Source organism: Oncorhynchus keta, chromosome 30 (genome assembly GCF_023373465.1).
Source record: "Oncorhynchus keta strain PuntledgeMale-10-30-2019 chromosome 30, Oket_V2, whole genome shotgun sequence".
NCBI classification, from domain to species: domain Eukaryota; kingdom Metazoa; phylum Chordata; class Actinopteri; order Salmoniformes; family Salmonidae; genus Oncorhynchus; species Oncorhynchus keta.
The window spans coordinates 34,114,886-34,131,010 of record NC_068450.1 but is presented as its reverse complement, the minus strand read 5'-3'; the positions used below and the strand labels follow the sequence as shown (position 1 = coordinate 34,131,010).

Here is a 16,125-nt window from a genome sequence, read left to right as displayed (position 1 = left end):
GTGTTTGTTCCAGGGTCTTGTACAACACTGTTGTGTGACAGTGTTTGTTCCAGGGTCTTGTACAACACTGTTGTGTGACAGTGTTTGTTCCAGGGTCTTGTACAACACTGTTGTGTGACAGTGTTTGTTCCAGGGTCTTGTACAACACTGTTGTGTGACAGTGTTTGTTCCAGGGTCTTGTACAACACTGTTGTGTGACAGTGTTTGTTCCAGGGTCTTGTACAACACTGTTGTCTGACAGTGTTTGTTCCAGGGTCTTGTACAACACTGTTGTGTGACAGTGTTTGTTCCAGGGTCTTGTACAACACTGTTGTGTGACAGTGTTTGTTCCAGGGTCTTGTACAACACTGTTGTGTGACAGTGTTTGTTCCAGGGTCTTGTACAACACTGTTGTGTGACAGTGTTTGTTCCAGGGTCTTGTACAACACTGTTGTGTGACAGTGTTTGTTCCAGGGTCTTGTACAACACTGTTCTTAATGTTTCATTTATTTGCCTGCTGTCCCAGATTAATGCCACTCAGACAGCTAATCAAAAGCTGCTATCAAACCCATTACTAAACACAGGAATGGGAAGGAAAGACAGTGTTTTTAAGGTTTGGGGCCCATTTGAACATGACGTGCTGCTGTACATCATTGTTGAGGTGGACAAGGTGCCCCCAGTTGAGATCAGAGGAGTCTGTCTGGTAGGGAAGCTGGGGATAAGCTGGGCTGGACTGAGATGGACACACACATGACCACCAACATAAACACGCACGGATGCATGCACACACACAAACACATACACTATGCCTGTGGAAACACTATGCCAGCAGCCGCAGTCCGTTGGTTGGCAGTCAGGTTATACCAGAAGACCCTGACACTATACAACCCACAGAGAGGAGTATGGCTGGCCTGTTCTCCTGACACTATACAACCCACAGAAAAGGAGCATGGCTGGCCTGTTCTCCTGACACTATACAACCCACAGAGAAGGAGTATGGCTGGCCTGTTCTCCTGACACTAAACAACCCACAGAGAAGGAGCATGGCTGACCTGTTCTCCTGACACTATACAACCCACAGAGAAGGAGCATGGCTGGCCAGTTCTCCTGACACTATACAACCCACAGAGAAGGAGCATGGCTGGCCTGTTCTCCTGACACTATACAACCCACAGAGAAGGAGCATGGCTGGCCTGTTCTCCTGACAATATACAACCCACAGAGAAGGAGCATGGCTGGCCTGTTCTCCTGACACTATACAACCCACAGAGAAGGAGCATGGCTGGCCTGTTCTCCTGACACTATACAACCCACAGAGAAGGAGCATGGCTGGCCTGTTCTCCTGACACTATACAACCCACGGAGAAGGAGCATGGCTGGCCTGTTCTCCTGACACTATACAACCCACAGAGAAGGAGCATGGCTGGCCTGTTCTCCTGACACTATACAACCCACGGAGAAGGAGCATGGCAGGCCTGTTCTCCTGACAATATACAACCCACAGAGAAGGAATATGGCTGGCCTGTTCTCCTGACACTATACAACCCACAGAGAAGGAGCATGGCTGGCCTGTTCTCCTGACACTATACAACCCACGGAGAAGGAGCATGGCTGGCCTGTTCTCCTGACACTATACAACCCACGGAGAAGGAGCATGGCTGGCCTGTTCTCCTGACACTATACAACCCACAGAGAAGGAGCATGGCTGGCCTGTTCTCCTGACACTATACAACCCACAGAGAAGGAGCATGGCTGGCCTGTTCCCCTGACACCATTAAATCCACAGAGAGCATGGATGGCCTGATCCTGACACCATTCAATCCACTGAGAGCATGGATGGCCTGATCCTGACACCATTCAGTCCACAGAGAGCATGGATGGCCTGTTCCCCTGACACCATTCACTCCACAGAGAGCATGGATGGCCTGGTTTCTTACTAATATCACGCTCAGATAGCTAAAGTCTTTTGGAGAGGAGAGGAGAGGAGAGGAGAGGAGAGGAGAGGAGAGGAGGATGGGAGAGTCTGCCCTCTAGCTGCAGCTCTGTGTATCATTATGGCCAATGGCTCCACCAGCTGGCCTGTCAACATGCCTTACACACTGTCCACTTGTCCCTTTCTCCTCACTGCAGGTAAAGGGTTATACGGCTCGCAGTTAGAGCTGAGATTACAGTTCAGTGGGAATCAAACAAGAAGCCCTCTCTCCTCTTTGAAGCATTGCAACAGCAGTGGCAATAGTCAGCTGTGTTAGTATGTTGGGTCTGTGTGTCATGGTGTATCAGTGTACCATGGTGTCTGAATTGGAGCAGTCTTGAATAGAGACATATGAGCCCCAGCTCTTCTCTCCTCCTCAGGCCAGTTCACAGCTCACACGCTGAGCCATGGTCTCTCCACGGGGCCTTTCTCTTCCCAAAGCCCCTGCACAAAGGACACATCAGAGACCCTGAGTGCTGTTATGGAGAGCTAAACAGGCAGGAGGGACTGCGTTGTGAGAGACACACACACTGACAGTCACACAAAAAAAACACTCTCAGCCATAAACACACACACACACACGTCTCCAGATGCCCCGAGGCCCCATGGGCAGATGGACTCCCCAGTCCTCCTAGGCCGCCTGCGCACGCTGCAGCTCGCCATGCCCTGCTTTGCTCCTCCTTTATGTAAGCACATTAAACACGCAGCACGTGTGTGTGTGTGTGTGTGTGTGTGTGTGTGTGTGTGTGTGTGTGTGTGTGTGTGTGTGTGTGTGTGTGTGTGTGTGTGTGTGTGTGTGTGATGCGAGTGGCCCCTGGAAATGTGGCCGTGACATACAAGAAAGAGAGAGAGAAGGGCGTCGCTGTAAAGGCAGGATTGAGAAGCTAGGGTTGTTGTTGTTTCAAGGAGGCTCTTTGTTTCTGTAATGCCTCGTGCTTGGCCCTGTTTGTTCAGGGAAGGGTTTTGATATCTCTGAGATGTGATAGAGAAACTACGGTGGCCATAATTGTCCTTGACCTGCTCTCTCTCCTTATTTGTGGTCTTTTCTCTCAGTGTGTGTGTTTTCCCTCTCTGTGTATCTGTGTGTGTCAGAGTAGGGCTGAAGGCATTGGGTGGATGTTACACTGATGAGGATGGAATGGTGAGGTGATGATGTCATCTCTCACTCTCATGAGGCTAGGCTGATCTGAGGTCAGTTCCGTGCTTTCCTGCTATTGGTTAAGGCTAGGATGGTGGAAGGGTAAGATCATTGCCTTAGCACAACGTCTACATGGAGCACTGGGCTTGCTCTCTGAAGGAGAGTGTCCCAAGTTCTTTCCCTGCCAGCCTGCAGGGGCCATTTTGTTATCCTTTGAGGCCAGTATACACACACATACATATGTTGGGGCTATCATCTCTTTCCAGTGAAGGAAAATGACACAAGTGTAGGTCTAAAAACACGTACAGACATAGACATCAAGGTCAATACAGTCCCCATTCTTTCTCATCAGTATCTGTTGGTGACCTGCTTCCTCTCCACAGCGTTGCAGGGCATTGATTGGGACCTGGACTGTTTCAGCCCTGTGTCCAGTCCAGGAATTGATGGCTCACATTGAGAGCCAACCCCAGCCTCCATCCCACCTCCCCTTAAACACAATCCCCAACCAGCGGCCCTTAGTAGTGCTGCCAGCCTGGTTCCAAGATGTCTGCAGGACTGGAGAGTCAATAGAAACAATACATTCTGCTGCCAGGTGGGAGTGAGCAGAGCAGCGCCCGGTGATGCCTGGCGTGCAACACACACACATGCTTCCTTTTCAATTTTCATCATTTAGCAGACTCTCTTATCCAGAGTGACTTACAGGAGCAATTAGGGTTAAGTGCCTTGCTCAAGGGCACATCGCCAGATTTTTCACCTTGTCGGCCCTGGGGAATCGAATCAGCAACCTTTAGGTTACTGGCCCAACTCCCGCAGCTACTGGGCCCCAGTACTGAACTGTACTGATCAACTCCACCTGGATTAGTACGGTATCCCCGCAGACCTTACCTGCTGTGTAATCTGGGGAGAATGGCCCTGACTGATCATTCTTAATGATGTGTGTGTGTGTGTGTGTGTGTGTGTGTGTGTGTGTGTGTGTGTGTGTGTGTGTGTGTGTGTGTGTGTGTGTGTGTGTGTGTGTGTTTTACGTGAGCGTGTTTCTAACCCTCTAGTGGGTGAATACATGGGAGAGACGTTTGAACAGCTGGAGGGAAACTTACTGATAGGGGAGACTGGGGAGCAGCTGCCTAGGAGGCTGCTGTCTGTTTAGGGAGCATTGACAATGCATTAGACTTGGTGTGAGACAGAGAGTAGAGTAGAGTAGAGTAGAGTAGAGTAGAGTAGAGTAGAGTAGAGTAGAGTAGAGTACATATTTGAGCTCAAGTCACTCTCCTCGGGTAACTAGGAGAGATTTATATGGATTGCTATGACAGAGGGATTGTCCATTCGTCATATTCCAGAGAGGAACGACATTTTTAGCTGATGTTTCTCTGCACCGCCTGATGTTTTTAGATCAAAGTCAGAGGTGTCATGCCCATAAGGAGCACAAGGGGACATGCCCCCTCAGATTTTTTTCCCCGATGTTAAATAATTTACTAAATGTAATTTTTAACCCACATTTTTTACCATAATTACTTATAAAAAGATCTGTCAGTGGTATTATACTGGGCCAGGTGAAGAGTACCTCCCCCTCCCCCTTTTCTCCCCTTCCAAGATGCACAATGGAGTGGAGATGCCCTTGGGCAGGACGGAGGAGGAGAGAGAGTATAGAGTGACACATGCAGCTTTTGATTTGATTTGAGGTGCCAGTGATGGACAGGACTTGCAGGAGGTATGTTTGTCAATACATTTGATTAACCTACGTAGCCTATTGATTCCTATTTGATGAATAAATAGACCAAACATGTTTTGTTGTTTCTCTGTAGTGCTCGCCACCTACCAATTATATCAAGTTGGCTTTAGGTTCCCAATCTCTCAAAAATCTAATTAAAGTACACCGATTTGCAGATGTCGCAGGTGCAGCGAAATGCTTGTGTTTCTAGCTATTAGCCAATCAAGTTCGAGTAGCTTGTCTAACTATCTTAGCTGGCATGCCTGCTGGCAAGGTTGCTGGACTTCAGAAAAGCAAGCAATGTATTGAATAAGACTCACATTCCGTTCAATCTTTTACCCAGATTTTAGCAGAGATGCAGGGAAGCATATATAGTTTCTTTAATGAAAGAATCACCAGTCAGGAGGACAGAGACGGTTCAAGAGGTATGCTTAGATATGCTGAAAAATACTTCTGATAATGTCATGATACTTGTGTACTGTGATGTTTGTGTATTAATTATCCCATGTACTGTGTTGTAATTTAGATGTAATATCCTAGGCACTTTAGTGCTATCAAGGCTCAGGCCTAATCGGTAGGTCCAGGCAGGAAAAGAGTTGTGATCCAAATCAGAATTAGGCAGGTGCAGGACTGCAGGCAGGATCAGGACAGGCAGAAAGGTCAGAACTGGGACGTCTAGGAAAACCCAACTTTAGCACACGGGAACATGCTGGTAGGACTTGACAAGACGAACTGGCAACAGACAAACAGAAAACACAGGTATAAATACACAGGGGATCGTGGCAGAAGATAGGAGACACCTGGTGGGGGGTGGAGACAAGCACAAAGACAGGTGAAACAGATCAGGATGTGACAGTTGCAGGATATTGATTTACAACAATCAGAATGACACCCTCGTTTAAATTAGAATTGATCAAGGATGCTTAGATAAGCTTTTCAGAAAAATTGACATATTTTTGACACAGAACTAGGCATAATAATTATGGCTCTACATTTCAGGTGTTTGAAAAATGCTAAATTCCCAATTGTTTTTGGTGTCATTGGTAATGTATGCCCGTGCCATGATGTTACTGTAACACTAGGGTTTTGTATTAAAGTAGCTGTTATGTAGAGAATTGAAGCAAGAGAAGAAGAACGCAAAATTAGGGTGTTCATGTCACTTGATTCAGAAGGACAGGGCCTTTCTCCCAGGATGACCATTGTTGAGTAACACCCACATTAGGGGAGAGAGCGAGAGAGAGAGAAGTACAGAGAAAGAAAGAGATGAAGAGAAAGAGGGAATGCAGAGAGAAAGGAAAGAGGAGTAGTTTGGCTGCTTAGCTGAAAAATCTGAAACTTTTTTTGTGATAAAAGCATCAAATTTGGCACAGAGTATGTACCCTGAGAAGATGGAGCTGGGAGTGTAGCGGAGGTAAGTTAGAATGCTATAGTGATGAGGTAGCTTTGCCTGCGACTTAAAACCACCCTCAGCCCATTATCAGGAGAAAATTCAGACAGCTGTACCGTGGGAAAATATCTTAGCCATTGAATTGAAAATTCTCTCTGTGGATAATTATTTCAAGCTGTGCCTCAGTCAGAACTGTGCCTGTAATCTAATCTGAGGCAAGGTTAAGGTGTACTTCCTGCACCCTAAATGGCCTCCAAAATGTTAATTAAAAATAATTATTAAAGGGTCAGTTGAGCCAAACACAGCAACATATATAATATAACCCTCCAAAAGAGAGTGAGTATAGCATCAAAATCCCTGGAACTAACCAGCTAATTTACTAGTGGCTACTAAGCAAAAGGTTCTCATGACCTTGGATGTGACCTGACACCCTGTATTCAAGTGTATGCTGTATATCAACCAATGGCAGGCATGTTACAAAAAAATGTCTCTAAACTATAACATCTAGCCAAATTGGGGTCAAAGGCATTTTGTAAGATGATTGCCACAGCCCCCATTAGCCAAAGCTGTAGTGCCTCCATATACAGAGCATTCGGAAAGTATTCAGACCCCTTGACCCTTTCCACATTTTGTTACATTACAGCCTTACTCAAAAATGTATTAAATATTTTTTCCCCCTCATCAATCTACACACAATACCCCTTTTTTTATTTTTTATTTTTTTATTTTACCTTTATTTAACTAGGCAAGTCAGTTAAGAACAAATTCTTATTTTCAATGATGGCCTAGGAACAGTGGGTTAACTGCCTGTTCAGGGGCAGAACGACAGATGCCTGACAATGCCAAAACTGTTTTTTTATACATTTTTGCTAATTTATATTTAAAACAAAAACTGAAATATAACATTTCCATGAGTATTCAGACCCTTTACTCAGTACTCTTTACTTGAAGCAAATGCAGCATCGAGTCTTCTTGGGTATGACACTAAAAGCTTGGCAAACCTCTATTTTGGGAGTTTCTCCCATTCTTCTTTGTAGATCCTCCCAATCTTTGTCAGGTTGGATGAGGAACATTGCTGCACAGCTATTGTCAGCTCTCTCCAGAGATGTTCAATCGGGTTCAAGTCCAGGCTTTGGCTGGGCCACTCAAGGACATTCAGAGACTTGTCCCAAAGCCACTCCTGTGGTGTCTAGGCTGTGTGCTTAGAGTTGTTGTCCTGTTGGAAGGTGAGCCTTCGCCCCAGTCTGTGGTCCTGAGCGCTCTGGAACAGGTTTTCATCAAGGATCTCTCTGTACTTTGCTCCATTCATCTTTCCCTCGATCCTGACTCGTCTCCCAGTCCCTGCCACTGAAAAATATCCCCACAGCATGATGCTGCCACCACTATGCTTCACCATAAGGATGGTGCCAGGTTTCCTCCAGACGTGACACTTGGCCAAAGAGTTCAATCTTGGTTTCATCAGACCAGATAATCTTGTTTCTCATGGCCTGAGAGAGAGTCTTTAGGTGCCTTTTGGCAAACTCCAAGCGTGCTGTCATGTGCTTTTTACTGAGGAGTGGCTTCCGTCTGGTTCTCCCATCTCCACAGATTAAATGTCCCCCAGGGGCCAAATCTGGGGTGGCTCCCAATCAAAATATTTTCAGGGTACATAGAGCTACATCTGTGCCACATTTTGCACTTTCATCACACTTTCATCTTTGGGAACTTTTCCAGGGTACTCCTTCCCGTTTGAATGATGTTGGACATTTGGCCCATATTGACACAACAAACAGCAACATTATGTACATTTTGTTTGGTCGGCGAAACCTCACCCCAAATGCACTACCACTAAAGTACACACACACACACACACACACACACACACACACACACACACACACACACACACACACACACACACACACACACACACACACACACACACACACACACACACACACACACACACACACACACACACACACACACACACACACACACACACACACACACACACACACACACACACACACACACAATGCTGATGAATGATATAGTGTGGGTGTCCGGGTGTCGTCTTACTGCTCCTAATCAGTGGTGGGAAAAAAATACCCAATTGTCATACTTGAGTAAAAGTAAGGATACCTTAATAGAAAACGACTCAAGTAAAACTGACAGTCACCCAGTAAAATACTACTTGAGTTCAAGTTGAAAAGTATTTGGTAAAAGTATAAATCATTTCAAATTCCTTATATTAAGCAAACTATGCGGCACCATTTTGTTTTTCTTTTAAAATGTATGGATAGCCGGGGCACAGTCCAACACTCCAACACAACATTTGTGTTTATTGAGTCCGCCAGATCAGAGTCAATAGGGATGACCAGGGATGTTCTCTTGATAAGTTCCTGAATTGGACCATTTTCCGGTCAAGATGTAAGAAGTACTTTTGGGTATCAGGGAAAATGTATGGAGTAAAAAGTACAATATTTTATATATGAATGTAGTGAAGCAAAAGTCCAAGCTGAAAAAATATAAACAGTAAAGTACAGTACACATACCACAAAAAAAATGACTTAAGTAGTACTTTAAAGTATTTTTGACTTAAGTACTTTACACCACTGCTCCTAATTCCCATCTTTCTAGAGGTTTTTGTTTTGGTCCCTTTGTGTAACCTTGTTGGGACTCTTAGGTTGGTTAGCAGACAGATGGAGGAACTTTTCAACGTGTTTCTATTTAGATTTATTGATTTTATTTCACCTTTATTTAACCAGGTAGGCCAGTTGAGAACAAGTTCTGATTTACAACGGCGACCTGGCCAAGATAAAGCAAAGCAGTGGGACCAAAAACAACACAGAGTTACACACAAACAAACGTACAGTCAATAACACAAAGGAAAAGAAAAATAGAAAAATCTATGTACAGTTTGTGCAAATGTAGAAGAGTAGGGAGGTAAAGGCAATAAATAAATAATAAAAAATAATTACAATTTAGCTTTAAACCTGGAGTGATAGATGTGCAGATGATGATGTGCACGTAGAGATACTGGGGTGTAAAAGAGCAAGAGGGTAAGTAATAATATGGGGATGAGGTAGTTGGGTGGGCTATTTACAGACTGGCTGTGTACAGGTACAGTGATTGGGAAGCTGCTCTGACAGCTGATGCTTAAAGTTAGAGAGGGAGATATAAGTCTCCAGCTTCAGAGATTTTTGCAATCAGTTCCAGTCATTGGCAGCAGAGAACTGCTGGAAAGGCAGAAAAAAAAGGTGTTGGCTTTGGTGATGACCAGTGAAATATACCTGCTGGAGCGCATGCTACGGGTGGGTGTTGCTATGGTGACCAGTGAGCTGAGATAAGGCGGGGCTTTACCTAGCAAAGACTTATAGATAACCTGGAGCCAGTGGGTTTGGCGACGAATATGTAGCGAGGACAAGCCAATGAGAGCGTTACAGGTCGCAGTGGTGGGTAGTATATGGGGCTTTGGTGATAAAACGGATGGCACTGTGATAGACTGCATCCAATTTGCTGAGTAGAGTGTTGGGGGCTATTTTTTAAATAACATCGCTGAAGTCAAGGATGGGTAGGATAGTCAGTTGTACGAGTATGTTTGGCAGCATGAGTGAAGTAGGCTTTGTTGCGAAATAGGAAGCCAATTCTAGATGTAATTTTGGATTGGAGATGCTTAGTGTGAGTCTGGAAGGAGAGTTTACAGTCTAACCAGATACCTAGGTATTTGTAGTTGTCCACATATTCTAGGGCAGAACTGTGCAGAGTAGTGATGCTAGTCAGGCGGGAGGGTGCACTTAGTTTTACTATCATTTAAAAGCAGTTGGAGACCACGAAAGGAGAGTTGTATGGTATTGAATCTTGTTTGGAGGTTTGTTAGCACAGTGTCCAAAGAAGGGCCAGAGGTATACAGAATGGTGTCGTCTGCGTAGAGATGGATTAGAGAATCACCAGCAGCAAGAGCGACATCATTGATATATACAGAGAAAAGAGTCGGCCCGAGAATTGAACCCTGTGGCACCCCCATAGAGACTGCCAGAGTTCCGGACAACAGGCCCTCCAATTTGACACACTGAACTCTGTCTGAGAAGTAGTTGGTGAACCTGGCGAGGCAGTCATTTGAGAAGCCAAGGCTATTGAGTCTGCCAATAAGAATGCGATGATTGACAGAGTCGAAAGCATTGGCCAGGTCGATCAAGACGGCTGCACAGTACTGTCTACGTGTGTTTGTTGACTGTATATTAAAAAGCGACGGGGTTATCTTTTTTTGATATCCTTTAGTTGGCTTCTGTGAAAAAGGCCATTATTTTAGCCTGCTCTCTCTCTCTCGCTCCCTCTCACTCTTTCCCTCTATCTCCTTCTTTTTCCCTCGGGCTCTCTCTTGCTTTCACTGTTGAAAGCTGTCGGTGTAGCTCCCGTCTGTTAGTGTTCACTTCCACCTCGTACATATTTACCATTTGCTCATCTTCACTCATTCTCCTCTTTCGCCTCTCTCCTCCCTCTCTTTGCTCTGTTCTTAATGAGGTATCAGGGCAGTAAACTAACTTTATTAAAGAGTCAAAGTGTCAGACTTTGATGTCCCATCTGGGGACGTGATCTGCTTGGCTCAGGGCTGCGGTGGACTGGACATTTGCCTGCATTGAGTTTCTGCCAAAAACACCCTGATGAGTGGGTTAGTGCAGACAGGGAGGAGCAGGAGGAAATGACCAGTGATTTGAAGAGTGAATTGCTAAATTAGGGACTGAGATGGTGTCTAGGAGTGACTATGTAGTAATCGTGTGAGATCATTGGACATAGGCTCTACTGTACATCCCTTCCTGTCTCTGAAAGGAATATAATTTCATATTTCCTTAATCGTGCAATTTCCCTTATTTACTCCCTCTCCTCATTGTTACTAATTCATAAAGACACTGGTTAGACTTTCCATTTATTGTCCTGTCAGATCAGTGGTGGTGAAGGGTGGAGGAGAGGTGATTGAGTTGAGGGAGAGGGGTGGGCTGTTGAGGCCTATCAGACCCCTGCGGATGATAAAAGCCCCTGTGGTTGGACAGGGGGCTGAGGTATTGCCAAGCAGCAGGGCAGGGCTTTACAGCTCCGCATTAACCTCTTAACTTATGGAGATGGCCGTGAAATGGGCCATCCGTGGGCCCAGAGATCAGTAAGTATACTGATGCCCGGTGATAGGATGGGACAGGACTGAATGGGACAGGATAGGACGGGACAGGATAGGACGGGACGGGACGGGACAGGACGGGACAGGACGGGACGGGACAGGACGGGACGGGACAGGACGGGACAGGATAGGACAGGACGGGACGGGATAGGACAGGACAGGACAGGACGGGACAGGATAGGACAGGACGGGACAGGATAGGATAGGACAGGATAGGACGGGACATGCTGAAGACCAGCCACCACTGCAAACAGCACATCAAGGACAGCGGAGAGAAGGCACTCCCAACTTTTCGTCCACTACACCATTTTGTTCTCAGGAAGAAAATAGATTTTGTTATTAGTCTGCGTGAAAAAATTGCAGAGACAGTAACAGTCCTTTTGTAATATACACTGCTCAAAAAAATAAAGGGAACACTAAAATAACACATCCTACATCCGAATGAATTAAATATTCTTAATGAATATTTTTTTCATTACATAGTTGAATGTGCTGACAACAAAATCACACAAAAATGATCAATGGAAATCAAATTGATCAACCCATGGAGGTCTGGATTTGGAAATTAAAGTGGAAAACGGCACTACAGGCTGATCCAACTTTGATGTAATGTCCTTAAAACAAGTCAAAATTAGGCTCAGTAGTGTGTGTGGCCTCCACGTGCCTGTATGACCTCCCTCCAACGCCTGGGCATGCTCCTGATGAGGTGGTGGATGGTCTCCTGAGGGATTTCCTCCCAGACCTGGACTAAAGCATCCACCAACTCCTGGACAGTCTGTGGTGCAACGTGGCGTTGGTGGATGGAGCGAGACATGATGTCCCAGATGTGCTCAATTGGATTCAGGTCTGGGAAACGGGCGGGCCAGTCCATAGCATCAATGCCTTCCTCTTGCAGGAACTGCTGACAAACTCCAGCCACATGAGGTCTAGCATTGTCTTGCATTAGGAGGAACCCAACCGCACCAGCATATGGTCTCACAAGGGGTCTGAGGATCTCATCTCGGAACCTAATGGCAGTCAGGCTACCTCTGGCGAGCACATGGAGGGCAGTGCGGCCCCCCAAAGAAATGCCACCCCACACCATGACTGACCCACCGCCAAACCGGTCATGCTGGAGGATGTTGCAGGCAGCAGAACGTTCTCCACGGCGTCTCCAGACTCTGTCACGTCTGTCACGTGCTCAATGTGAACCTGCTTTCATCTGTGAAGAGCACAGGGCACCCGTGGCGAATTTGCCAATCTTGGTGTTCTCTGGCAAATACCAAACGTCCTGCACGGTGTTGGGCTGTAAGCACAAACCCCACCTGTGGACGTCGGGCCCTCATACCACCCTCATGGAGTCTGTTTCTGACCGTTTAAGCAGACACATGCACATTTGTGGCCTGCTGGAGGTCATTTTGCAGGGCTCTGGCAGTGCTCCTCCTTGCACAAAGGCGGAGGTAGCGGTCCTGCTGCTGGGTTGTTGCCGTCCTACGGCCTCCTCCACGTCTCCTGATGTACTGGCCTGTCTCCTGGTAGCGCCTCCATGCTCTGGACACTACGCTGACAGACATAGCAAACCTTCTTGCCACAGCTCGCATTGATGTGCCATCCTGGATGAGCTGCACTACTTGAGCCATTTGTGTGGGTTGTAGACTCCGTCTCATGCTACCACTACAGTGAAAGCACCACCAGCATTCAAAAGTGACCAAAACATCAGCCAGGAAGCATTGGAACTGAGAAGTGGTCTATGGTCCCCACCTGCAGAACCACTCCTTTATTGGGGGTGTCTTGCTAATTGCCTATAATTTCCACCTGTTGTTTATTCCATTTGCACAACAGCATGTGAAATTTGTTGTCAATCAGTGTTGCTTCCTAAGTGGACAGTTTGATTTCACAGAAGTGTGATTGACTTGGAGTTACATTGTGTTGTTTAAGTGTTCCCTTTATTTTTTTGAGCAGTGTATATGTGCAATATTTGAATGATTGTATCATAAGGGATTAGTCTACATTTTCTTCTGTAGTAGTATTGTTTCATTAGTGCCTCTCACCTACATTTCTGTTACACATTCATGTAATACGCCCATACAGTAAGTAGATCCAACATTTGATTTATACACAACTAGGCACTCACCAATGACTGATTGTCTGTTCTGTTGTGACTGGTTACCATTAATACTCCATCTGCCTGCTAGGTGTTAGCGCTAGCTGTTAGCAGAGGCTGTTAGTGGTAGCTGTTAACACTAGTTGTTAGTGGAGGCTGTTAGTGCTAACTGTTCGTGCTAGCTGTTTGCGGAGGCTGTTAGCACTAGCTGTTAGCACTATCTGTTAGTGGTTGTTATGCAGATGAATGAGGACCCAAAAGCGACTTGGCGAAAACAGAGTCTTTATTCCAGTAAAGGATAAGAGCACTACTCCTGGACAATCAGAGCAGAAAACAAAACATAAAAAAACTTAAATCCACTCGTAGTGACGAGGACAGACTGGAGACTCGACCATTAACTGTAGGTTGCCTCGGGAAGGCACCGACCGTAGCGGACTCAGACACCTGCTCACACGCAGCATCTGAAGGAGACAAGACACGACAGGGCGAGACCAAGACACAGCACAGCGAACATCATACAAGGATCCGACAAGGACAGAAGCGGAAAACAAGGGGAGAAATAGGGACTCTAATCAGAGGACAGAATAGGGACAGGTGTGAAAAGACTAAATGAGTGAGTTAGGAGAATGAGGAACAGCTGGGAGCAGGAACGGAACATAGAGAGAGGAGAGAGAGGGAGGGGGAGAGAGGGATAGAAAAGGGAACGAACCTAATAAGACCAGCAGGGGAAACGAACAGAAGGGAAAGCATAATGACAAGACAATATAAGACAAAACATGACAGTACCCCCCACTCACCGAGCGCCTCCTGGCGCACTCGAGGAGGAATCCTGGCGGCAACGGAGGAAATCATCAATCAGCGAACGGTCCAGCACGTCCCGAGATGGAACCCAACTCCTCTCCTCAGGACCGTAACCCTCCCAATCCACTAAGTACTGGTGACCACGTCCCGAGAACGCATGTCCATGATCCTACGTACCTTGTAAATAGGTGCGCCCTCGACAAGGACGGGGGGGAGGGAAGACGAACGGGGGTGCGAAGAAAGGGCTTGACACAGGAGACATGGAAGACAGGATGGACGCGACGAAGATGTCGCGGAAGAAGCAGTCGCACAGCGACAGGGATTGACGACCTGGGAGACACGGAACGGACCAATGAACCGCGGAGTCAACTTACGAGAAGCTGTCGTAAGGGGAAGGTTACGAGTGGAAAGCCACACTCTCTGGCCGCGACTATACCTAGGACTCTTAATCCTACGTTTATTGGCGGCTCTCACAGTCTGCGCCCTGTAACGGCAAAGTGCAGACCTCACCCTCCTCCAGGTGCGCTCACAACGTTGGACAAACGCCTGAGCGGAGGGAACGCTGGACTCGGCGAGCTGGGACGAGAACAGAGGAGGTTGGTAACCCAGGCTACTCTGAAACGGAGATAGCCCGGTAGCAGACGAAGGAAGCGAGTTGTGAGCGTATTCTGCCCAGGGGAGCTGTTCTGCCCAAGACGCAGGGTTTCTAAAAGAAAGGCTGCGTAGTATGCGACCAATCGTCTGATTGGCCCTTTCTGCTTGACCGTTAGACTGGGGATGAAAACCGGAAGAGAGACTGACGGAAGCACCAATCAAACGACAGAACTCCCTCCAAAACTGTGACGTGAATTGCGGACCTCTGTCTGAAACGGCGTCTAACGGGAGGCCATGAATTCTGAACACATTCTCGATGATGATTTGTGCCGTCTCCTTAGCGGAAGGAAGCTTAGCGAGGGGAATGAAATGTGCCGCCTTAGAGAACCTATCGACAACCGTAAGGATCACAGTCTTCCCCGCAGACGAAGGCAGACCGGTAATGAAGTCTAAGGCGATGTGAGACCATGGTCGAGAAGGAATGGGAAGCGGTCTGAGACGACCGGCAGGAGGAGAGTTACCTGACTTAGTCTGCGCGCAGTCCGAACAAGCAGCCACGAAACGGCGCGTGTCACGCTCCTGAGTAGGCCACCAAAAGCGCTGGCGAATAGAAGCAAGAGTACCTCGAACGCCGGGATGGCCAGCTAACTTGGCAGAGTGAGCCCACTGAAGAACAGCCAGACGAGTAGAAACAGGAACGAAAAGAAGGTTACTAGGACAAGCGCGCGACGCAGTGTGAGTGAGTGCTTGCTTAACCTGTCTCTCAATTCCCCAGACTGTCAACCCGACAACACGCCCATAAGGAAGAATCCCCTCGGGATCAGTAGAAGCCACAGAAGAACTAAAGAGACGGGATAAGGCATCAGGCTTGGTGTTCTTACTACCCGGGCGATAAGAAATCACAAACTCGAAACGAGCGAAAAACAACGCCCAACGAGCTTGACGTGCATTAAGTCGTTTGGCAGAACGGATGTACTCAAGGTTCTTATGGTCAGTCCAAACGACAAAAGGAACGGTCGCCCCCTCCAACCACTGTCGCCATTCGCCTAGGGCTAAGCGGATGGCGAGCAGTTCATGATTACCCACATCATAGTTGCGTTCCGATGGCGACAGGCGATGAGAAAAATAAGCGCAAGGATGAACCTTATCGTCAGACTGGAAGCGCTGGGATAGAATGGCTCCCACGCCCACCTCTGAAGCGTCAACCTCGACAATGAATTGTTTAGTGACGTCAGGAGTAACGAGGATAGGAGCGGACGTAAAACGCTTCTTGAGGAGATCAAAAGCTCCCTGGGCGGAACCGGACCA

The 16,125-nt window shown here is 47.0% G+C and overlaps 1 protein-coding gene and 2 long non-coding RNA genes across 11 annotated transcripts in view; 1 reads left to right on the top strand and 2 right to left on the bottom strand.

Annotated features, from left to right (window-relative positions):
* LOC127913994 (uncharacterized) overlaps positions 1-16,125 on the bottom strand; it is a 423,857-nt gene that overhangs the window by 227,147 nt on the left and 180,585 nt on the right. The gene's annotated exons all lie outside the window — the stretch shown is intronic.
* LOC118363423 (fibroblast growth factor 13-like) overlaps positions 1-16,125 on the top strand; it is a 215,097-nt gene that overhangs the window by 91,481 nt on the left and 107,491 nt on the right. The window lies entirely within an intron of this gene.
* On the bottom strand, positions 13,688-14,373 carry LOC127913993 (uncharacterized). Its single transcript, XR_008087557.1, has 2 exons — positions 14,220-14,373; positions 13,688-13,883 (listed from the first exon to the last, which is right to left on the bottom strand). It is a non-coding gene; the product is annotated as an uncharacterized LOC127913993 (long non-coding RNA).